The 25,042-nt window shown below is 37.4% G+C and overlaps 1 protein-coding gene and 1 non-coding gene across 3 annotated transcripts in view; both read right to left on the bottom strand.

Moving 5' to 3' along the window:
* ZMAT4 (zinc finger matrin-type 4) overlaps window positions 1-25,042 on the bottom strand; it is a 529,730-nt gene that overhangs the window by 308,241 nt on the left and 196,447 nt on the right. The gene's annotated exons all lie outside the window — the stretch shown is intronic.
* Window positions 2,514-2,574, bottom strand: LOC129401481 (U7 small nuclear RNA). The gene has a single exon (XR_008628372.1). It is a non-coding gene; the product is annotated as a U7 small nuclear RNA (small nuclear RNA).

Genomic DNA, 25,042 nt, shown 5'->3' with positions numbered 1-25,042 from the left:
GAGAAAGAGAAGGAGGAGGAGGAGAAGGAAGAAAGGAGAAGGAGAAGAAGAAGAAGAAGAAGAAGAAGAAGAAGAAGAAGAAGAAGAAGAAGAAGAAGAAGAAGAAGAAGAAGAAGAAGAAGAAGAAGAAGAAGAAGAAGAAGAAGAAGAAGAAGAAGAAGGAGGAGGAGGAGGAGGAGGAGGAGGAGGAGAAAGGAAAGAAAGAGAGAAAGAAGAAAGAAAGAAAGAAAGAAAGAAAGAAAGAAAGAAAGAAAGAAAGAAAGAAAGAAAGAAAGAAAGAAAGAAAGAAAGAAAGGAAGGAAGGAAGGAAGGAAGGAAGGAAGGAAGGAAGGAAGGAAGGAAGGAAGGAAGGAAGGAAGGAAGGAGGGAGGGAGGGAGGGAGGGAGGGAGGGAGGGAGGGAGGGAGGGAAGGAAGGAAGGAAGGAAGGAGGGAAGGAGGGAAGGAGGGAAGGAGGGAAGGAGGGAAGAGAGAGAAAGAAAGAAAGAACGAACTTCTGAGACAGCAACAGGGAAAGTGACTAACTTAGATTACAGGGTCTAGTATGAATTTTTCACTCCTAATGCTATAAAATCAGACAAAGTAGGTAATAAAGGATACACCTGAGAGAATAAGAGTTTTACTATAAAGTTGAAGACTTCTAGAAACGGAAATTTAACCAATAACTGCATACTAAATCACATCTAACAAATCTAATATGGATGTGCTATAGCATATTATCTTTTGTAGATCATCATCATCATCATCATCATCATCATCATCGTCCCATTGATCATCAAATTTCTCGAGTGGTCTCAGTAACATCACCATTCGTCCTAGCCCTGCCTGAGATTTTAGAAGCCTCTCTCTACTTTTCCTTCCCAATAATGCTGCATTGGAGGCTCTTTTAGGGTCATGGGAATGAGACACAGCTTGTTACTGGTTTTGGCATATGAATACATCATGGGGAGTTTGCAAGGCTCTTCCATGTGGGCAGGAAACTCTTGGTAGCTAGCCAGGTTTTCCCAGAGGGAGAACTAGGCTATAAGATGATGCATGGACAAAAATCGGCAGCGAGCTTCCGGGAGTTTGGTTTTATAGTCTCTGGATGTTGACCGTTGGTGGGATTACACAGAGCCAGGGGCAGTCCCTGGGTGTGACCGCCTAGCTACTTGGAAATGGGAAATCTGAGAGGAAGAGACCCAGTCCTGATCTGAGCAGGCCTGGAGGTCTCAGCCCCAGGTCCCACACACCTGGGTCCCTTTGCCAGTACCTTCATGCATGAGGCTCATCTGAACGTGTGGAGAGGGGCCTTGAGCATGACTGTGGCTAGGCTCTGGAAGTCTTCGGCCGTGGGAGCTCTGCTCGGGGTGGGGAGGGAAGCTGGAGCCCACCCCCTATGAGGGACCCTGGGGAAGATAGCCAGGAGCATGGGCAAGAGACTCTCTTTTATACATAATACATTGTATATATTATACTATGACATAATATCATAGTGGATGTGTCTAGTAATGGATACTGGAATGATCTGACAATGAGCTAACTGAATAAAAAAATCATTTTTTTATTATGAACATTTTCAACAAATATGATGCAAGTTCTAACTACTGGGAGCCCCAAAAATTGATTGTAAGGCTGGAGAGATAGAAGAGGGGACAGTGCCCAGCTTGCACATAGCAGGACAGGGTTAGATCCAGGCACTCCATATGCTCCCCTGAACACCCCCAAAAGAGACCCCTGAGCACAAAGCCAGAGGAAATCCCTGATACCACCAGATTGATTCTGAATCTGGTGAAAGAGTGCAGAAGACTGCAGTTGAGGGATACTGAGAGTTGAGTGTGGGTGCAGTAAGGGCTGAAATACATATTCCAAGAAGTGTGAATCTGTACCTTAAGAGATAGTCTTATAAACTATTATGTCATTTTTAAAAAAATTCTAAGTCAGAGAATGACAATCTCAAATATGGGAAAGATATTATGAAATATTATTATTATTATTATTATTATTATTATTATTGATACAGCATGTTTACATAGTGTGGATGCTTGTGCCCTTAATGTACAAAATTGCTACACCACTCCTACCACTATTAGTACTAGAAATACTACACCACTATCCTTAGGGCCTTTCCCCCTCAGCTTAATTTGAACAGTGTGGTTTATAAATTTGTTCATGATGAATTTAGTAGAGATCCCTTCTAAATTTCCCTTCTTCCCCAATCCCATTCTCCCATCTAATTCAACTTGGTAATCTTAGTTCTATTGTCACAGTTAAAAACTTTAAATTCTAATGACTTGTTTTGTTTCATTTTGTTTTGGGGCTATTCCCAGTGGTGCTCAGGGCTTACTCCTAGTTCTGTGCTCAGGGGTCACTCCAGGCAGGCTTGGAGGATCATGTGGGGAGCTAAGGATTTAACCTGGGTTAGGGGTATGCAAGACAATGCCTGCTTGTGTCAAAACAAGGCACATGGCATTATAAAGAAGAGGCTATAGAAAAGAGAATTTTTATTCTCATTTACTTAATTATTTTTCTTCTGGGGGGTTTCCCTAGCAATTGGAAAACCTGCTAGAGAAATTCTAAAAGAGCTGCAACCACTAAGAGACTTTTTAAAAAAAATCAAGAAAAGTTCAGATATTTAATGACAAATAGAGGGACATCTTCTGGATTATAGCAATTCCAGAAGGAGAGGAATGAAAGAGAGGTGAAAAATTGCTGGTGGAAAACCAAACAGCTGAGAACTTTCCCAATCTGAAGAAATGGGCACCACTCCAGAAGATGTGAGCAATGCCAAACAAATTCAAACAGAACCACACACACCAAGATGCATGGAAGTCAAGATATCAAGAACCCAAAAGAGAGTCCTTAGAATGGCAATAAAGAGGCAAGATTCCTCAAACAGGGGAAATAGCATAAAAGTTTCACCAGATTATTCAAATGAAATTATACAAGCAGGAAGGGACAATGTATTTAAACCACTGAATTAAAAAAGTTAGCAACAGAAAATATTCTACCCTGAAAAGATATCACTAAGATTTGAGAGATAAATAAACAAATAAAATAAAACAATTTTAGACGATAACGAGCTTAACACATTTACTACATCCAAGCCAATTCTGCAAGAATTAACATGTGGCTTCTTATGAAAAACCATATGTGGAATGGTAAAACAAACAAAATCCTCAGTTAAAATTTATCTAAGGCAAGAAATTAATTCATATCAATAATTTTCTAAATGTCAATGGACTTGATACTTCTATAAAGTAAATGAATAGCTAGATAGATTAGGAAACAAAATCAAATTTTCTAATGCTTACAGGAGACGTTCTTGAATTCTCATGACAAATGGTCCCAAAGTGAAAGGATGGAGAATAATCATACAGACGGGTAGATTTAAAAAAGGACGACGGATGGCTATATTTAACAGACAAAATGATAGTCAAGCTAATGTTAATAAATAAAAAGGCTGAACATTACGTAGTGGTGTACTGTTTCAGAGGTCAACAGATCAAGAAGATTTATCCCTTATCAACATATATGCAAAAAATAAAAGTTTCCAAAGCATCTACTAACATACTTGAGAAAATACAGCTATGTGAATACAATGATAGTGGGAGACTTTATTGTAACACTCTTGCCATTGAACAGATCAACAAGACAAACAGAAATGGAACAAGAGTCCTAAATGTTCAATTGAAAAGCTTCCTAAGAATTAAAACCCAGATCCAAATGCCTTTCCTGGTGAATTCTACCAAACCTTCAAAGCAGACTTACTACCTGTACCCTTAAGCTATTCCAAAATATTGGAAAAATAGGAATACTTCAAAACTGCTTCTACAAAGCCAACGTTACCCTGACGCTAAAAGTGGCCATATCTATTACAAAAAAAATACAATTATACTATCAATATTTCTTATAAATGTTAATGAAAAGATTCTCAATAAAATATTAGCAAATCAAATCCAACAATATAATAAAAGAATCATATACATGATCAAGTGAGATCAATTCACAATCAACAAGGATTGTTCAATAAATGTAAATAAATTAATATAAGGTGCCATATCAACAAAAGGAAAGATAAAAAACATATGTTTGTATCAATTGATATAGAGAAAGATATTGATAAGATCTAAGAGCCATGCAAAGGAAAAACAAAATAGGGATAGAGTCTACTTCATTAGAGTAATGGCATTTACAGCTAATTCACTGCTAACATCAAATGTAATGACCAAAAATGAAAGCTTTTCCTCTGACATCCGGTACAATGCAAGGATGTCACTTTCTTCACTATTACTCAACATAATCTTGGAAGACATCTCTGCAGCAACTAGGTAGTAATCATAAATCAAAGGTATCCAAATTGGAAAAGAAAATTTTACACATAGACCCTAAAGACTCCTTTTGAATAAAAACTTAAAAAACAATAAATTAATAAATCATAATTGCAGTCTAACATGAATACACAAGATCTATTTCATAAGTAGGAGAAAAAGAAAAAATGACGGCCTTATTTAAAATAATGTCCGAAAAAATACCCAAGTAATCAGAAAATAATGAAAAGGATAAATACAAAGAAAACTACAAGATACTATTAAAATGAATAGTGCACCAGGAAATAGAGAAATATTCCTTGATCATAGATTGAAAAAATTAACATTGTCAAAAAGACCATCATACTGAGAGCATTATATAGGGTTAAAGCAAATCTTATAAACATTCTGATGATATTACTTAGACTTAGAATAAAACTCAACTAAAATTTGTATGAAATCATAAACTCCACGAATAGCCAAAACTATTCAAAGAAGAAAGAAGATGAGAGGTTTATGTAAAGTCATTTCCTGACTTTGAAGTATAATATAAAGCTATATTAATCAAAACTGCATGGTACTGAAATAAATATAGAATCTCAAATCATTGGCATGGAATTGTCAGCCCACAATTAACCCTCTAGACCTATAGACAGTTAATCTATAAGGATTGTAGACAATGGATATGGGTCCATGAAATGGAGGAAGGAGAGCTTTTTAAACAAATGGTGTTATAAAACTAAAAAGCCACATGCAATCTAGTAAAACTGGATCCATAATCACACCATTGTCTGGTGTAACTCAATATGGGTTAAAGATCTAAAGATTAGGCCAGAATCCAAAAAGTACATTGAAGAAAACACAGGCAGAATTCTCCAGAATACAGACTTCAGCAGTATTTTCAGGAATGAGGAAGATAGCACAGAGGTTAAAGTGTTGTCCTGCATCAGTGATTTCAGCTCAGTCTCACTCTCAGCAAAACCAGGCCAGGCACCTGAACACAGAGGAGTAATCCCTGAGCATCACTGTGTGTTGGCTCACACTTCCGCTCCAAAATAATTGATTTCAATTATTTTACTTCACTGTCAAAGCAAACAAAAATAAACAAATGTGACATTTGTTTTTACATGACAAAAAAAAATTGTGCCAAAACAAAAAGAAATCCTACTGAAATGGTAGAAGAAATTCACACATCATACAATAAATAAAGGGACAATCTCCAAAATACACAAAGTACTCACAAACTCAACAATAAAATTAAATGGCCACGTCAAAAAAATGGGGTGTGGATAGGAATACATGTTCAATAAGACATACAGATGGCCAATAGGCATAGGAAAATGGTCATTGTCACTTATTGTTGGAAAAATACAAGTCAAAAAGACTGGAAACAATCAGTGTTGTTGACAGGGATGCAGTAAAAAGGGATTTCTTCCATTGTTGGTAGGAATACTGGGTGTTTCCTCTTCTGTAGAAAAGATTTTGGATATTTCTCAAGAAATGTTTTTGTTGCCAGATTACACAGTCATTGCACTTCTAAGCATGTCCAAACAGAAAATTATTCATATATATATATATATATATATATATATATATATATATATAATTCAAGGTCGCCCAAGTAGAGCCCCATCAGCTGAAGACTTTCAAAACCCAGCCACAGCTATGCTCAAGACCCCTTCCACATGTTCGGACAAGCCTCACGCATGAAACGCATGAAGGAACTGTCAGTGGAACCCAGGTGTGCGGGACCTGAGGCTGAGATCTCCAAGACTGCTCGATCGGGATTGGGCCTCCTCCACCCAGATCCCCCATTTTCCAGTAGCTTGGCAGCCACACCCACAAACTGCTCCCCCCACCATGTAATCCCATCAACGGTCAACATGCAGAGACTATAAAACCAAGCTACTGGAAGCTGATAGACATCTTATAGCCCAGCTCTCCCTCTCAGAGAACCTGGCAAGCTACCAAGAGTTTCCTGCCTGCATGGAAGAGCCTGGCAAGTTCCCTCTGGCATATTCATATGCCAAATACAGTTACAATGATGGGTCTCATTCCCCTGACCCTGAAAGAGCCTCTAATGCAGCACCATTGGGAAGGATGAGTAAAGAGAGTCTACTAAAATCTCAGGGCTAGAACCAATGGAGACGATACTGGGCCTACTCAAGCAAATCAACAATCAACAGGATGACAGTGATAGTGGTAGTGATATATAATTCACATTTATGCAGCTCTTAGTACAATACCTAGGGTATGGAAACAATATAAATATCCAACAAGAGGTGAATGAAATAAAGAAGCCATGGCATATATACACAATGAACTGATATGCAGCAATAAGAAAAAATGAAACCGATTAATTGTAGCTTGATTAAACTTGAGGACACCATAATAAGCAAAATAAGTCAGAGGGATAAGGACAAACAATAGCTGATTTCACTTATCTCTGGTGTATAAACATTATAAGGAAATAGACAGCACTGAATTATACCACAAATCCCTGGCAACAGTGATATTACCAAGCAGGGTACAGGTGAGTGACTGGGGTAATAATTACTGGACTATACATGACATAAGGACACTGGTGGAAGACAGTGGACACTTGGTGATGTTCGGCTGATGTAACTATATCTGAAGTACCAATGACAATACTATTGCAAACATGTTCACTGTCACTGTCACTGTCATCCCATTGTTCATCGATTTGCTCAAGCAAGCACTAGTATCGTCTCCATTGTGAGACTTGTTACTGTTTTTGACATATTAAATATGCCACGGGTAGCTTGCCAGGTTCTGCTATGAGAGCAAGATACTCTTGGTAGCTTGCTGGGCTCTCTGAGAGGCGCAGAGGAATCAAATCTGGATTGGCCGCATGCATGGCGAATGCCCTAACCGCTGCAGGCTGGAGCAAACATGTTACCTACACATAATTCTAAAACAAAATGCAATTTTAAAAAGAAACCAAAAGAGGGTTCTGAAATTATGACTTTCAAAAAATCAATAAAATAAAATCAAGACAGAATATTTTCAGCATTTAAAAATTGGTATCAATAAAGTGTTCACTCTGTTTTAGGCACTATTCTGGGGACAGTTTGAGGAACAACTCAGTTTTTAATGTAAGCTCTACAATCAGGTCAACTTCTATTGTACAGTTTCTATCTTAACTGAGGAAGCTGATAATAAGGTAAATAAGCTAAGTACACAATCCTGTTAGCCGTGATTGCTAACAAGGAGTAAATAAAAGGAGGAATTTAAAGTCTGTAGTATACTTAAGAAGTGTTTTGCTTTTGGGGCTATGCTTGTATATATTCAGGACGTACTCCAGGCTCTGTGCTCAGGGATCACTCGGGCTCCTCCAGTGACTGTATGCAATACTGGGGGCCAAGCCTGGCTTGGTCATGTACAAGGCAAGCAGCCAACCCACTGTGCTCTCTTTCTGATCATGAAAGACATTTTTAGTGGGCCATAAAGAGCCTTACATTTTTTGTTAGTTTTTGTTTTTGTTTTTTTAGCATTAGGGCTAGAGCGATAGCACAGCGGGTAGGGCATTTGCCTTGCACGCAGCCTACCGGGATTTGATTCCTTCGCCCCTCACAGAGAGCCCGGCAAGCTACTGAGAGTATCTCACCCGCACGCCAGAGCCTGGCAAGCTACTCATGGCATATTCAATATGCCAAAAATAGTAACAATAAGTCTTACAGTGGAGTCATTACTGGTGCCTGTTCGAGCAAATTCATGAGCAACGGGATGACAGTGACAGTGACAGGGCCACACTTGGAGGTGCTCAGGGTTTACTCCTGGCTCTGCACTCAGGGATCATTCTTGATGTGCTCAGGGGACTATCTATGGTGCCAGGGATCAAACGTGGAGTTGGCTGCATGCGTGCAAAAGCCCTTCCTGCTATAGGAAGAGAACTAGTTAATCAGATATAGATATCTGAAGGAAGAAAGTTCTAATTAGGAATAATAATGAGCAGGACAAACATCAGTATAAGAAAGCCAAGAATGTTCACAGATAAAGAAAAATATCAGATCAGTTAGAGAAAAGATAGTGGCTTTTATGTTGAATATAAACCACATACAGGAAATCATGGTCTCAAAACTAGCTTTCCCCAATCCAACTAAAGAGTGTTACCAGGAAGCCTCTCATAAGAGAAATAGCAGAGGTCAAAGAAGCAATCACCATTCATTTCTATGGAAATTGGTTTACTGTTACCAGACTCAAATACAAACTACCAGGTTATATGAAATAATACAGAAATAAAATCATATTGATTTATAGTAAAAATAGTAATGCCATGATAAGCACATATCCTGCTCTTAGACTTAGCTCTCTGCTTGAGGTATCATTATCTCTAGAATATCTGTTTCAAAATCAACGCTGATTACTATTTCTGCTTGTCACTGTTTGCCTTAAAAGTGAAAAATTGCAGTTCAGAATGATAATACAGAGGATCAGGCATATGCTGTGCCAACGGCCAACCCAGGTGCAGTTTCTGACACACTCTGACCAATGTGGTCCCCAAAATACTAAAAAAAAATAAAACCCACAAAACAAGGTTACTGTAGACTCCCAAATTTAAAATATTTGCATAATTTCACATACATTTATTCATTCATAAGAGGCGAGAACAAAACAGAATGAAAAACAAAACCAAAAAAGACATGCCATTTAAAATTACTAAATATTACATTTTAAATATTAAAATAAAATATTAAATATTTTAAACAATAGAATTTTATAGAATTTATTTTTACCTTTTCATATATGCTCTAAAATGTTATAATGGCTTTGTATTCCTTTATTATTACAGATAAAACAAGACCTTTTTTTTTTTTTTGCTTTTTGGGTCACACCTGGCATTGCACAGGGGTTACTCCTGGCTCATGCACTCAGGAATTACTCTTGGCGGTGCTCAGGGGACCATATGGGATGCTGGGAATCGAACCTGGGTCGGTCGCATGCAAGGCAAATGCTCTACCCGCTGTGCTATTGCTCCAGGACCAAACAAGGCCTATTTTTTAGTGGCTGGAGCAATAGTACTGTGAGTAGGCATTTATCATGCACACAGCTGACCTGGGTCCCCAGCACCACATATGATATCCCAGGAGCCTTCCAGGAGTATTCCATGGGTACTGACCCAGGAATAATTACTGGGTGTGGCTCACAAACAAACAGACAAACATGAATTAAAAAACTACTTTTTAAAAGAAGAAAAAATATATAGTACTAACAAATCAGAAGTAGACAGAAGGCGTAAGATCATTCACTTTAATTTATTTTTATTTATTTTGGGGTTGGGGTCACACCCAGCAGTGCTCAGGGATTAATCCTTGCTCTGTGCTCAGGGATCAGTGCTGGTGGGCTCGGGGATCCACATGGGGTGCTGAGGATCAAACCATGGTTGGGCCACATGCAAGGTGAGTGCCCTACCCACTGTACTATCATGAGCCCCAGGGCCATTCACTTTACGATGTAAATTTTATTCCACTTATGGGAAGGAAATATAGTGATGATGATACAGTTCTATAGAGATATCTCTACACAGGAGATTCAGCATCATGACCCACCTCAGAAAAGGATCTTGGCCCAGGACTGCTTATTTAAAGCTTCCCATATGGGTTAGCTTGCTTACACGTGCAGACTTCCAAACAATCTGCAAATCTGACATCTGATGGAAAAACAAGCCAGAACTGCTAAGGAAGCAAGATGTGGATGGCTGCCTGACCTAATCTACAAATACCTGTGTTTGCCATCTCCAATCCTTAACCTAAGATAGGTACTCTGGGTTTTTTTGCCCTTTGAGATGCCTATGGTTTCTCTTTAATAAAACATATCTCCTTTCCTCTCTCTTGATCCCTTCATCTATATTTAAATAAAATTACTTGACTTGAAAACAAAATTTCAAACCAGATATTTTACCATGACACTAGAGAGAATAACTTACGGAAAGACAAAATATTAACAAAGAGTTTGGGTTTCCCCAATTGTTTTTTCTGAAAAAAAAAAAAAAGCCTCAATCAATTTCACCACGATACTCAAAAAAGGAAAGTCATTATTCATGGTACTTGGATTTGAAGAATCAGCAGCATCTGAGAACTTGCTGCAAATGCAAATTCCACTTCACTGCAGAAATTCTGTGAATTGAGCAAAGTTCTCCAGGTGACCCCGTCCTCTCTAAATAATGCCCTAAATCTTCTGCAAGAATTCTTTCACTGGAATCTCCTTCCCTCTACTAAAGGGGAGACCTTTGGATTAGGAATCAGATGTCTAAGCCTATGTCAGGATTACTCATATTCTTACTACCTTTATTCTATAGAGGATTCTGGTAGTTTCCATGAGAAAACACCAGCACTTGTTCCCTTTGGCATGTAGATATTTGCTCTGCCCCTCGGCCTTTTAGCAATTTCTCCAGGACAGCATGCAGTCTCTACATACTGCTCTACTTTTCGCCTTCTCTCAAATGCTAGCATGCCTATCATTGCAGAATTGCTTCACTGGTAAATTAATCTCTCTGGATAAAATAAACTCTGTTTTATAAAAAGTTCTGTGCACTTTCTTTTAACAAGGAGACTAGTGGAAACATTCTTTGGCTCTTCTTTAATCCTGTAATTTTATCTTTGATTGCTCAATAATACCATCTTTTCCCAGTAGGATGGAATCATTCCTTTTGCTATTAAACCTTGCACACATTGAAGACTCTTAAGTCCTGATTTGAAGGGGCCAGATGGAAGGTATTCTGAAATCCTCATTTACCATTTAATGTGATCTCTAATTCAGATTGTACAAAAAGGTCAGAACAAATCACATTCACTAGTCTTTCCGTGTCAGTTCAACTAAACAGATTTATTAAAAAACACTTTCTACCATGAACTATGCAAAATTAAACATTTAATAAAATATGTATTTCCTGAATAAATTTTATATTGTTTACATTTCAGAGAATATTTCAGCATCAAATACACTTCTACTTTAGCAAAATAAGGTTACTATGAGCTGAGACAGTATGTTCCTTTTTTCATTTTATTTTAAAAATAAAACTTTTATTTTGGAATAATTTTAAATTTATAGAAAAAATGTAAACATATTACAGACTTTCCACATACCATTCATTCAACTTACATGACTCTGATAGATACTCTAAAACAGAAGAAAATTTGACATTAGCATAGATACTCTAAAACAAGAAAATTTGACATACAATTAATTAATTGTAATTAGAATTGCAATTTTTTTGGTTCATATCCTTTTTCCATTTCAAGATCCAAACCATGGGGCTAGAGAAATAATACAGCAGGTGCTTGGTTGTGAATGCAGCTAACAAAGGTCTGATCACCAGGACCAAAAATGAAGGAAGGAGGGAAGGAGGAAAGGAGGGAAGGAGGAAAGGAGGGAAGGAAGGAAGGTAGGAAGGAAGGAAGGAAGGAAGGAAGGAAGGAAGGAAGGAAGGAAGGAAGGAAGGAAGGAAGGAAGGAAGGAAGGAAGGAAGGGAAGGAGGGAGGGAGGGAGGGAAGGAGGGAAGGAGGGAGGGAGGGAGGGAGGGAGGAAAGAAGGAAGGGAGGAAGGAAGGAAGGAAGGAAGGAAGGAAGGAAGGAAGGAAGGAAGGAAGGAAGGAAGGAAGGAAGGAAGGAAGGAAGGAAGGGAGGGAGGGAGGGAGGAAGGAAGGAAGGAAGGAAGGAAGGAAGGAAGGAAGGAAGGAAGGAAGGAAGGAAGGAAGGAAGGAAGGAAGGAAGGAAGGAAGGAAGGAAGGAAATGAGACATAAATAAGAGAAAAAAGGAAGGGGACTCAGCCTCCTGCAGTGAGAGCCTTGACTGCCCTTAAGGTTAAATATTTATTTCTCAGCCCAGGAATCATTACAAGGAAATGGGCAGAAGGTATTCTTCATGCAACTTGCAATCTATGCTAATCTGACTGGTTAAATTCTTTAAGAATCCAAGGACATGCATTTTGGCCAAAGGATGCATTTGCTTCCTCTGGTACAAAGACAAGTAGTCACAGGAGCTGACCTCACTGGCTTCGCAGGAAGGGCTGGGCTTTTCAGACTTTCAGCTCGTGCTCTCTCCTCATCCTGCCTCTCTCCCCAGTCTATCTCTCCTTACCTCTGCTCCCAACAAATTCCAAATTCCAAATGGTTCCCCAGCATCACTAAAATTGAACACGCCAACTCTAGGCCCAATCACAGAACCATCAGAGCATCACTGGGAATGAACCCGAGTGCCAGGCATCACTGGGAGGGTCCAAATTAGTCATAACAATGATGGTGACAATTATAATCATAATTTCCCATGAGTAATTAATATTTTAATGAAAATGAAATTTTAAAACCAGTATGGGAGTGACAACTGGAGAAACTCAAGTCTTTTCATGATCCCCTCTTTTCAGATTCGATGGGCACAAAACCCCACCTTCTTCAGCAGCCCAGGTAAGTAAGTCAGTTCTGGTGTGTCTTGCAGTAGGACCAAGAGAGCATCTTTGTGACCCATTTCCCCTGACCTTAAAGTAACAGTGAATGCTGGCATCTGAATGGAAATATTGCTTTATTGATATTTTGGAGGCACCAGCACCATGAATGATCCAAGAGAAAATAGTCTCATTTAGGTGAAAATTGTCACTCTAAATAATGCTAACCATTGGTTTTATTCAGTATGAATGGTGATATAATTAGAATACCATTCATTGTGACTGTACCCCAAATTTATTTTTGAAATTCTCTAAAATGTTTCAGCTGTTTGAGGTGAATACAAATATTAGTCTATAGTCAGATCACTTATATATTCCTCCCTCTGCTTCTGTCTCCCATTTGAATTACAAGAAAAGGCTGGTTATGGAATATAGCGTCAAGAATAGATCCCAGTTCAGAATCATCAGGTAGATTGTTTTAGAAGTTCCTGTCTCCTACAAGCTCAGTCTGAATTGGGGGTGGGATGTACAGACTCAGAGGCAAAACAGCAAATGTCATGAGAGAGCTATTTTTAAACTGTAAGGTGACACCAAGGGTAGAGTTTTCCTGAATCATAGAACATTATCTTAGTCAAACATTGTGCCTGCATTTTAGTGCCATTAGCTAGAAGCATCCTAGCAAGTATTTTATATTTATAATCAGATAAGTAAACAAACAGCAAGTATCTAAAAACTACTTCAACACTTCTTTATTCTTGTGGTGATTTTTGCAGCATTCTCTGCTCTTTTAAAAAGCAGAAATTTGTCTTCAGTAAAATGTCATCAAATATGATAGTCATATTCAAATTATTCTCAAACTGCGTAATAATCATTTTAATGCTCGTGATGCACAAAAATAACACTCTGAGATGAAATCCCAAGGGCAAAGAAAAGTCAAATTGAACACCAACAATTAACCTCTGTCTTAGAGCAGGCTGAAAAAGTTAAAAAGTATAGTAAGTTTAGTGAAGCACCAATATTATGATAGGAATCTACATGCTGAAAGGCAAAAAGTGGAAGTATACACTGTTTATATTCATGAATGCCAATGAGACATGTACATAAATATGTTTATGTACACATGTACACATGAATAAACATGGCGATGCACATGTATGTATACTCACAACCTGGTACTTATATTCTCCAACAAGTATACTCTCAATCCAAGAATGGCCCACATGTAAAAATAAAATTTTTCCTAAAGAATCAGAGCAACTGAGATGCCATTTCTACCTTACCCAACAAGAATATCTTAACTAGTGGCAGAAGAAAATAAAGAAGAAATATCTTATCAAAATCAGTAAGGGAGGGGATTCTAATTTGTTTAAAACATGAGAAAAATAATTCTTAGGAGTTACAAGCTTTGTCAGTGAATGCTTCCTTGGTCAGAACAGAGATGGGGGGAAATTGGCATCCACGTGTGAGACCTAAAATATAGTTCCTCATAGAAACCATATTGTGAAGAGTTGATAGACATAGTTGAAAATATTATACTGATTCTCTTCCTTGCAGGTTCATTTACGGGTTATCAAGGAAAAGTGGACCAGGTGGGACTCTAAACAACATTTATAACAGCATTTCTCTGAATAAAGTTTCCAAACTCCAGAAAAGAGTCTCAAATAGGCTACTATATTGAATCACAGTATATGTGAACTTGATGACCAGCGAAGGGAGTAGGGCCAAACTTTAGACTCTAAAGTCGCTGGAGTGAAGCACAGCGGTTGGGCATTCGCCTTTCACGTGGCCGACCCAAGTTCAATTCCTCACCCCCTCTCGGAGAACCTGGCAAGCTACAGAGAGTATTGAGTCTGTGCGTATAGGATATGCAAAAAACAGTAACAATGTCTCTCAATGAGAGACGTTACTGGTGCCCGCTCGAACAAATCAATGAGCAAGGGGATGACAGTGACAATGACAGATTCTATCATTGAATAGAATACTTAGGGGGACAGGCGCTGTCTGCACCCAATCAGTGACTGGAACTGCTCTCTGCTAAATGGCTACTGTCCCTCAGGTGTGCCAAACTTTCTCTAGAGGCCTCTGTAATAGCTATCCCTTCATCTTGTACCCTAAGCCACTCCCTCAAGAGACAGGTTAGCAACCCCGTTTAATTACCATTTGACTCATTTCTTGTTCTCAGAGCCATTTTCTAGGTAAGAGCCACCTCCTCGTGGGGAGGGTAGACTGATCAAGTCCTGGGACTTCATTTGTTGAAAAGACTTAAATAGGTTGGGAAGTAAAGGGATGAGAAAAACCTTTAGGAAATCAAATGTGGCATCTAAGGTGACATCACACCAGATGTTAAAATGAAAAATTACTTTCTGGAATTCAGTAGGATTTGACAAAGTTTATACTTTTCATATAGGCATTGTGTTCTGTCAGACTTCCCCAAAATGTTTAGCTTTGTTGAATCTGTTTTGTACTCAGATAAATACATTGTTGGACAATGTTTTTTAAAATGGCATATAACTTTGGAATTGGATCCACAGAGAATTACTAATCATCTACTAAATACTGAACAATAGTGATGCATATTGATGAATAAATACTGAACACAGTGATGAGAACCTGAACCTGAAGGTCAGAGACTCGTAGGAAATGGAGAGAGTTAAACACAAAGCTAGCTTAGTCAACTTCAATATGAAATGTTCTATATTCATAATGAAAGCACAGCAGAGAGAATAACTGTCTTTGAGAAAGTAGAGGACTTTCACAGAGGGAGAAATATTTATTTGAATTGGATTAAGGATCATAAGTGAGACTCTGCTAAGCCATATGTGGAGAAGATAAGGGATATTGCAGGGGGGAAAATGCAAAGTAGGATATTCAAGGAGGATAAAAAGAAATAACTAAAAATCAGGACAAAAAAAGGCTTCAAGGCCTGAGCCAAAGCTACCTGACACATTTTGCTTCTTTACCAGGTAGTTTTACTAAACTAAGTATAAGAAGTCAAGATTATATTTCTGGTTTAATTTGTCAGTCTGTTCTTACTAACAAAAGCTGTAATAATGACTCTTTTCCATCCCTCTATGATTTGTAAGCAACCCATTCTGTGATAGAATGGCAGCCTAGCTAGGAGCCACGTCATAGGGAGAATACTGTAAAGGAAGTCATTTTGCCATACCAGGCATTAGAGCTTTGCTTCTTGAGACACCTGTAAATGTGTTTATTCCTGCTAAGTGACCTGCCAGCAGCTTAAAAGCATAGGGATTTTAACTAATAACAAAGTGGCAATCAGGCTGTGGGGAAAATTATACGGAAGAATTAGAGGGCTTCATGCTTCATCCACAAAGAGACAGACAGAACTTAATTAGAAAGAGTTAATGTAAGGTCTTTCCCAGGTGCTTCTTAAGGATGCTTTTCTTTGTTCTGTTTTCTTTGTGTGTGTGCTTATATTAATCAGAATTCACCAAAGAGTTGATGTGAATGCCTCACAAAGTGTGTATTAGTATAATACAATGCATCCTACTCTGCTAAGCAGGTGAAAGAGCAGTTTCAGGAAGATGTGATGCTTAATGGAAGATGCACAGGTTCCGCTGATCCATACGGAGGTCACAGAGGAGGCCAGCCTTTGAGAAGCTTCATTCTGGGACTAGGTGCCTGGAGGAACTACTCTAAGTCATGATTTTAGTTTGACCTATTTTTAGAGACAGTGCTGCATCTAAAGAAAGAGTGAGAGAAAATAAAGCACTTTGGAAAATAAATGAACACTGCTGAATTTGTGTTAAATTCATTCACACACACACATAAACACACACACACAAATGCCAGCTATCAGATCCTGGACCTCAGACATGCAAAGTAAGAGCAAACCAAATGTTTAATCACTGAGCTACATCCCCATACACTAATTCACTTTAAATTTACAAAAATTTTTCATTATACCATCTGAGCCAAGATATTCTATTTCTATTTTGATTTTCTTGCCTTATTTTTTCAATAGTTAGTTAACATTGCTACTTCTCTAAGTTCTTTCTTTTACCTGATTTCTATGACTGCATGTTGTTTTTTATTGTGTTCACTATTATCATGGAGTATGTCTTCTCTGATTCACACAACATTCTTGTACAGACTCCCCAAATACACTTATCTTTATGCACAAGTATTTTTTATGATGCTTTTATTGGTAACAGATATTTTGTATTAAAGCAGGTGAACTGGAAGTAACCTGGTTTAGCTATATTCTCACTCATTCAGTGGCATTGAATTTGTGAATTCTTCTAAACAAATGGTTCCACCAAATGTAGCCAACTCAGCAATTTATTAAGTATCCAGCCAATCACATATGCCTCTGGTTCATTTTTTTTTCTCTTTGCATTGGCCTTCCACTATCTTACAGCAGATGGCTGTTTCATTAGCTAAACAATGTGAGTAAAAATAAACAAATGGGATTCAGGCTAGCAGTGCATTTGTTGCTCTGTGCTCCAGTTTACCTGACCATCCATAGTTAGTTGAGATTTCATCACTTTGTGAGAATTGACAAATTTTGATCTGTAGATCAAATCTGGCGCAGTGCCTGCTTTGTACACAGTTTTACTGGTGTATACCCATGTTTATTCGCTTCTTCATTTGCCTATAGCTGCTTCTGCACTAAAACAGTATGTTGAACAGATGTAATAACAACCATATAGCTCATATGCCTCAAATATTCAGTGAGTCTTTACAGAAGTTTAACAATTCCCATCTTAAGTGCATGGGATAGATAGCTTCTTGGAGCATTCTTTGACTAATTCATGAACCTGGACTGTATACCTGGCTTCATTAAGACTATCACTAAACTTAAAGTCACTACAGATCATCAAAGAGACCCAGAAAGATATTCTGCAAGTAAAAGAAAACACTAAATCAGCTGGCTTACAGAACTTATTCTCTTATGTAATAAACACACACCTGAGCTACAGGTGTCGTTTCATTACTGCCCCAGTATCTCCTTGGTACCGAAGTTCTTCTGATATTTGCTGATTGCAGAATTAGTCTATCTGGTGTGGGCTTTGGGTTCAACTTTCTAGGACTAGAGATGGCTAGGAGGAGTGCAGTCATATCATCCTCTCACCAAAAAGTCCAACAGCAATAGAAATGCTTTCCATATATCTATATTTAAAAGATAAAAATATTATTCTCTAATCATCACACCCACTCTCAGCTGTTTTACCCTGTATCTCCACCGCCAGATGCCCCTGTGTTAAACAATGTTTAGCAGGAATAGGTTCCTTAATTATCATGCAGCAGACCATGATGCTGAGATGAGGTCTCTCCCCGTAAAGTCTATGGTTTAACTGAAGAGGGCAAATATATAACAAAATTTAGCCTCCTAAAGAAAGAAAAAAAGAAACTGAAGATACGTTTAATAAATTAACATTATCAGTTCAGGCTGACACAATTCCCTTTTTACCCCTAGAAGACTAACTCACAAGATATCTCCAATTAGTGATAAATAAGCTGCGTGCCACATAAGATGCATAAGACTTTTTACATACAACACTATTTTAAAGATAAAAATAGTTCCATGAGTAACACTGTTAACTCGCATACATAATTTGTTTTCTCAGGGCCTTTGGAGGTTCGAATGAGATGAAAATCTGTTCAAGGTTTGGGGGCGGGGGTGAGTGGGTGAGGAAAGGCATTATTAACTCAAATCCTTGAATAAAGGAGCATGATTATTTGAATTATTGTGTATGTTTTCTATTCATAACCTGTGCTTTTACACAAAGAATATAATCTAACTTTCAAAAAACAAAGCAAACTAAAGTAGTTACGATAACCTGTGATAGTGGGGAATGAAGGGAGGAGTCACTAACAATTGAAGTGAGGGGAGTACAGAGAAATGAAGACCTGGAGAGTTGCCGTCAAGAATCACTAGGCAGTTGAATTCTAACCATTCTATGATTTAAAACAATAAAGGAGACAAAACATCTATTTTAAAATAATCTTAAGAAAATTAAAATAGCAATACTTATTTAGAGATAACATATTTTTTTTTGAATTAAGATTTTAGACAAATTTACTTACAACTCCTGATAAGGACACTACAGTAGGTCTGATTCTTAATATCAACAGTTTATTGTGTTTCATTTGTATTTATTTTAAAATTTTATTAAAGCAGCATCATTTCCAGTCATTCATAGTTGAGTTTTAGACATACTATGTTACAGCACCAATTCCAAAGCCAGTGTCATCTTCCCCCCCATCAGATTTCCGAGGTTCACTCCCACCCACACCCACACCCACCTCCACCCCAGAAAGCCAATGCGACAGGCACATTTTTAAGTTTGGTTGTTAAAGTTTAGATTTCATATTTTCAGTACTGTTGATTCTGCATTTTTATATTTAATAAACCACTTCTTTATGACACCTCTGTGCTTGGATCCCCTTCACCACTGCTCCCTCTTGCTTCCAGTCTCTCTTCTTCCCCTAGATATCATTCCTTCTCTGTCTGTCCTCCATTCTGTACTCTGGGCCAAGCATGATCTCTGCATCCCCCTTTAAAACACTGCATTCCCTCATACAGTTAGTCTATATGCTACGTATAAGTGAGGTAATCCTGTGTTTTTGTCATTCTTCGGGCTTACATCATCTTCAACATTTTAAAGTCTGGCATATTATTATGATAATGATATTTAAACAAATTATGATACATCAATATTATACCTTAAAGTAGGTAAAACTACCTTAAAATAGGTACAATTATTAGTAACCCATACAACGTGCATTGCTGGTATTCTGGACAATATTTGGCTCTGACCTTTTCATTTTATGGAGGTACCTTTTACTGTATGCTTGGGCCAGAGCCCTCTGCATTTAAAAAGCAGAATTTCTCGAGCTTGACACTATTTGCTTTTTAGAATAGACAATGTTTTGTTATAGAGGCCTATCCTGCATATTATGTGATGTTTAGAAACATCATAAACATTGTCAAAAGTCCCTGGGGAGATCAAATTGCATCTGGTTGAGAACCACTGAGTTAGAAAACAAGGGAAAAAGAAATCAGAGAAACAACAGCTCCTATTTATTGAAGTATAACCTACATACAAATAGTTAGACTGCATGTATTCAGTTCAGTGAGTTTTGACAACCATTACAACTGTTTTACCATCAGCATCCCAAGCGAGAGATCAACTATTTCCTTTACCTGAAAATTCTTTAGTCTTTTGTCTAGTGAAGCCACAATCCCCTCTGAGATAAATATTCTCTAATTTCCATCACCTTAAAGTCATTACCTTAAATCTTAGACTTTACATAAATACCATTACATGATATTATTCTTCTGGACTTGGCACATTTTTATTTAATGACCTATATTCAAACACCCATGAAATTGCACAAATCACTAGTTATTTCCTTCATATTGCAAAATAATAGAGATTTCTTCATCTATTAACTGTTTCACATACAATTCCTTTAAAAACTTTTTAAAAAATTTATATGCATTATTTTGCTCACATTCCATTTGTGATAACATATATTGACATCTAAATGCAAGAAAACTGCAAAATATATTTTTTGTTGGGCAGTCACTTGTGAGTGACAATTTTATCCTTTGTAGGCAGAGCATAAATATTTTGGACCACTATTAATTATTTCTGTTATATCTCATTCCAATGGAAGATCTATGTATTGCTTCTGAACTTTCATCTAGAAAAATGACATGAAAGCTATAAAGAATACCTAATTACATATATAACAAGTCCAAATATAGTCTAAAACTAGTAGATAGTCAAACATGCTAAATAAAAAATAGTCTCAGGAAAACAAATTTTTTGCATGCAGATGTCTCAGGTTATATCTCTAGCCATTCGTGGATCTCCATCATTGCTTTGAGTAATGCTCAACCTCTGCATTGAGAGGAACACTTTGTACCCCAGGTATGGTTTCCAAAAATAAATAAAATTTTAAAATGAACTCAAATTGCAATTAAATATCCATATATTATGACTAAGTATTAAATAGTATTAAATAGACAATAGCCAAGGGAACAAAGACTTCTAAATAATGTAGATTACTTTTTTGTACAGTTCTCTTGAAAACTCAATATTAAATAAATTATTTGTTTTTTATTATAACATGCTTGACCATGTATAAAATATTATGCTTAAATAGCTATATTATCTTTTATAATTTGAAGAATTGTGATACAGACTTTTATACACTTAGTTGTTTTACACTGAAGATAGAGATAAAACATAATTATAGAAATATATTTAATACTTATGTTTGATAAATGAAGGAAATCCATATTGATAAACTTATGGGTGTTTTGAGAACAAAATATTTCCAATATCCAAAGGACTACTGCCTAAAAATATTGAGAACATGAAGTTGCATTTTCTATATGACGAATGCTAAAAGGCTAGCATTTTAGTTTTGCTTATTTTTGCTAATCATTTAACAAAACACAGTGAAATACATAAAAGAATACTTATTAAATATAGGACAATAGCAATAGTACAGCAGTTAGTGCTCTTGCCTTGCACACTGGAGTTTAATCTCTGGTAACCCATATTGTCTCCCCAGCACTGCTAGGAGTGATCCCTGAGTGCCAAGTCAGGAGTAAGACCTGAGAACTACTGAATGTGGTTTCCAAACCCCTCCAAAAACATATGTCTATATAAATATATTCCTCATTTGGAAAGATAACCACTAGTATTTCATAGCACAAAATTGAACTGTTTATATGTGCTTGAAATTACTTACCTAGCTTAACACATTATAACACGTACTTCTTTGTAGTTTGTAAAATATTTGATTTGTATTCTTCATATATTTCTGTCTGTGGCTTGTTAAGTGTATATCCAAACCATGTCCCCTGAAACTGTTACCTGAGTATGTAAATAATCTGATTCATGCAAACCTGACAGGCTTCTCATAAGGATATGGAAAAGGAGCTATATTTCTCTTCCAGAAAGCAAACAGAACTGATTCAAAGACAAGGAGCTCTGCTAAGAGTGCCTGAAGAGGAAGGTCAGATTCAGTAACTCGTAGTGAGGGGCAGGTGGAGGCAGCAAAAATATATAGCCAGCTCAAGGCATGCAAGTGGCTTCAGGAAGAGCTGAAGAGCACTCAGTAAGGGTATTGGACTGCAGCTTTCACACTTTTCAACAGAAATGACACACCTGACATTTGGATCAGAGATCAGAATAAGCTGGAACCTAGCCATGAATACTTGTCTAGAACTCATATGCCAAAGAAGTATGACTACTGTTAGGATACTTCTCCAAAGTGCTTTCTAAAACCAATAAGATGGGTCTTGGGGATAGAAAAAGGACTTTCGAGTTATCCAAAGTTTCGAAACATCCACTCAGGATAAGTAAGTTTTAAAGCAAGAATGGTTGATAGGAATGGACTAGACTGTCATCACTTGTCCCAAAGGACCAGAAGCCTCTCCCACTTGCAACAGTAGCTGCAATAAGAGGAAAACAGAAACTAAAAGCAGGGACATCTGACATGCATAAGCTGAAAATGACTGAATGCTTAGCAGTCCTTAAGACTTGACTATAGTTTACATTCTTTTATACAAACCCTGAATCTATCCCTGTTAGAGAGAAAGTCATTCTAGGAAGTTTAGAGACCAGTGCAGGTTCACCCTTGAACTATCATTTGGTTTGCCATTTTCCTTGCAAAAAATCAAAACTCTGTACATTTCATTTCCAGATAAAAATTCCTAGAAACTTCATTATGTGCTACATATTGAAAAGTCATTGCCAAGAAGAAAGTAACTAATTTTCAATGCATGCCTAATCATAATGTTCATTCACAGGCTACGTTAGTAATATTACACACTTCAAAGTGAATCCTGTCTGTTATAAAGAATTAACCAAAGTTGTTCAGGGGCCTGTTAACAAGTTGCTATAATGCAGGAGATTTTGGATATGTTGAGCAGTCATAGCCTATTATAAGTTGTGTCAAGGCAATTTTAGGGACAGGCAAATGAAAATCATTTCTCTCTGCAGAGCCTTAGGCTCTACTTTTAGATTTCATTAAGAATTACACATACATAGATTCCAGATAACCACTTTTGGTGGCTCTATTTCAATAATTATTAGTTGTGAAAGGCAAACTTAGAACATGTCTAAGTTTGAAACTTTTTGCTCAGTAAAGAAATTTTATATGGTAGAGCCAGCACAAGATTAAGGAGATAGCCTTGCATGAAACTGACCCTGATTCTGTCCCCTAAACCACATGGTTTCCTGTACACCACCAGGTATGGCCCCAAAACATCCCCGTTCATTCATTCACTCATTTCTCAATGAATATTTTCCAAGCCTTCCAATAAGCAAGTGCCTACGTTAGAGATGAGAAAATTATATTTGCCTTAGAAGAGCTGACAACCCTGAAGACACACATTAACACATTAACATAAGCAAAATGCTAAATGCATTAAACTAGCAGAGATGTGATTTCCATCAAGAAATTCAAGGAAAGCTTAGCCAAGAAGATGGTAGTTTATAATTGAGACCTACAGGATCAGGAATTTTATACTTAGAATAGGTGATAATTCAGGAATCCATAAAGGATTCCTAACAAGAATGAGAAATTATTTGGCAATTGTTGGGCTTGGGAAGAAACTATTTGTCTGGGTGTGAATTTTCAGCAAGAGAATTGAAAGTTAGAAATAGAATTGGGTAACTGAAGCCCTGATGTCTGTTCATTAGTGATATGGTTGAGGGGTATAGCCAAATATCCAAAACACAGACTCAAGACTGAAAACATTAAATCTAAGATGCAACCATTGAAATTCTGCAATATACATGTAAAGTTGACAGGGGAAGATGGGGGAGGGGTGGAGGAAGGGTGGCGAGGAAATACAGGAATACTGGTGGAGGGAAGTCAACAATGGTGGTGGTGAGATTGGTGTTGAAATATTACATTTCACCTAAAACTCAACTATCAATAACTTTGTAAATTACACTTATGAAATAAAAAGTTCTTATTTTCAAAAAAGATTCAGAATTGGGATGCAAACTTGGAGAAAATCATGAAAAGTCATCAATGCTATAGTAAAGATTATCCAATGGATCTATTAGGTAATCAGCAACCACTGAGCTTCACATTAGAACAAGTAGAGTGAATGCTCACTTAATGAGAGCAATATCTGCTTTTGAAATGGTGGGTATCTTTCTACGGAGAGAATAATGTTGTTAGGGGGCTTGGCTTGGAGCACCTGGAGATGCTGGGGTTACTTCTGGCTCTGCACTCAGGAACCACTCCTGGCAGTGCTTGAAGAACACTATGGAAATTGAACCCAGGTCACCCACATGCAAATAAAGTGCTTTTATCACTGTACTATCACTCTGGCCCAATATAGAGAGAATATTATGAGCAACAGAATCTGATGAAAGAATGTAACTAAAAATAAACAGTAGTCACCTGAAGCAATCTCAATCATGCTGCCCAAACTGAGCAGATATTTACTGTGAGGAATCCAGAGTAGGTTTTCCTTTGCAAATACGTTTTCCTTTCAACTTTTACTTAAACATCATGATTTGTAATATTGTTAATAATAATTCCAGGTACATAAGATTTCAAACCTAAACCCACCCCCAGAATCAGTGTCATCCCAACAATGTTTCAGGTCCCCTGCCACACCCAACCCTGTCTCTTTAGCAAAACCATTTTTAAAATTGAATTAATATAATTCAAGCTCAAGAAGATTCAGAGAAAAGCACTGAAGAGCTCAAAGTATGTCTGGCCCTTGGAGACCAAACAGTGGAAGGCCAGAGAGGAACTCTAGATAAAACCGCCTCAGAAATGATGGTCCTGGTATTATTGGAAAAGTTACCTATCAGATCACTAGTAAGGATAATCTAAAGAGTGCTTCAAAAACTCAGGAATGTGTTGATGTGAGTTTTCACAAAGCATACACATTATCAGGCTAGAAAGTACCAAAAAGAAAAACCTCTCCAGGCCTAATAGACCTATACAGGGCTTTACACCCCAAAAAGAAAGAATACACATTCTTTTCCAGTGCACACAGAACATTTTCCAAAATAGACTATGTACTGGGCCCCAGAACATACCTCAATAGAATTGGAAAAATAGAAATGGTATCAACCAACTTTTCAGACCACGAAGCGCTGAAGATAGAAGCTAAGCACACACCGACACGGAGAACCAAATCAAACACCTGGAAACTAAACAATTCAATGTTGAACAATGAGTGGGTCACGAAGGAAATCAAAGAAGAAATCAAAAAATATTTAGAAACAAATGAAAATGAGGACACAAGTTATCAAAACCTATGGGACGCAACTAAAGCCATGTTAAGGGGAAAATTTATAGCTCTCCAAGCATTTCTCAGGAAGGAAGAAAGAGCCC

Source organism: Sorex araneus, chromosome 1, assembly GCF_027595985.1.
Source record: "Sorex araneus isolate mSorAra2 chromosome 1, mSorAra2.pri, whole genome shotgun sequence".
Taxonomy (NCBI): Eukaryota; Metazoa; Chordata; class Mammalia; order Eulipotyphla; family Soricidae; genus Sorex; species Sorex araneus.
The sequence above is the reverse complement of the archived record's forward strand: the minus strand, read 5'-3'. Positions and strand labels throughout refer to the sequence as shown.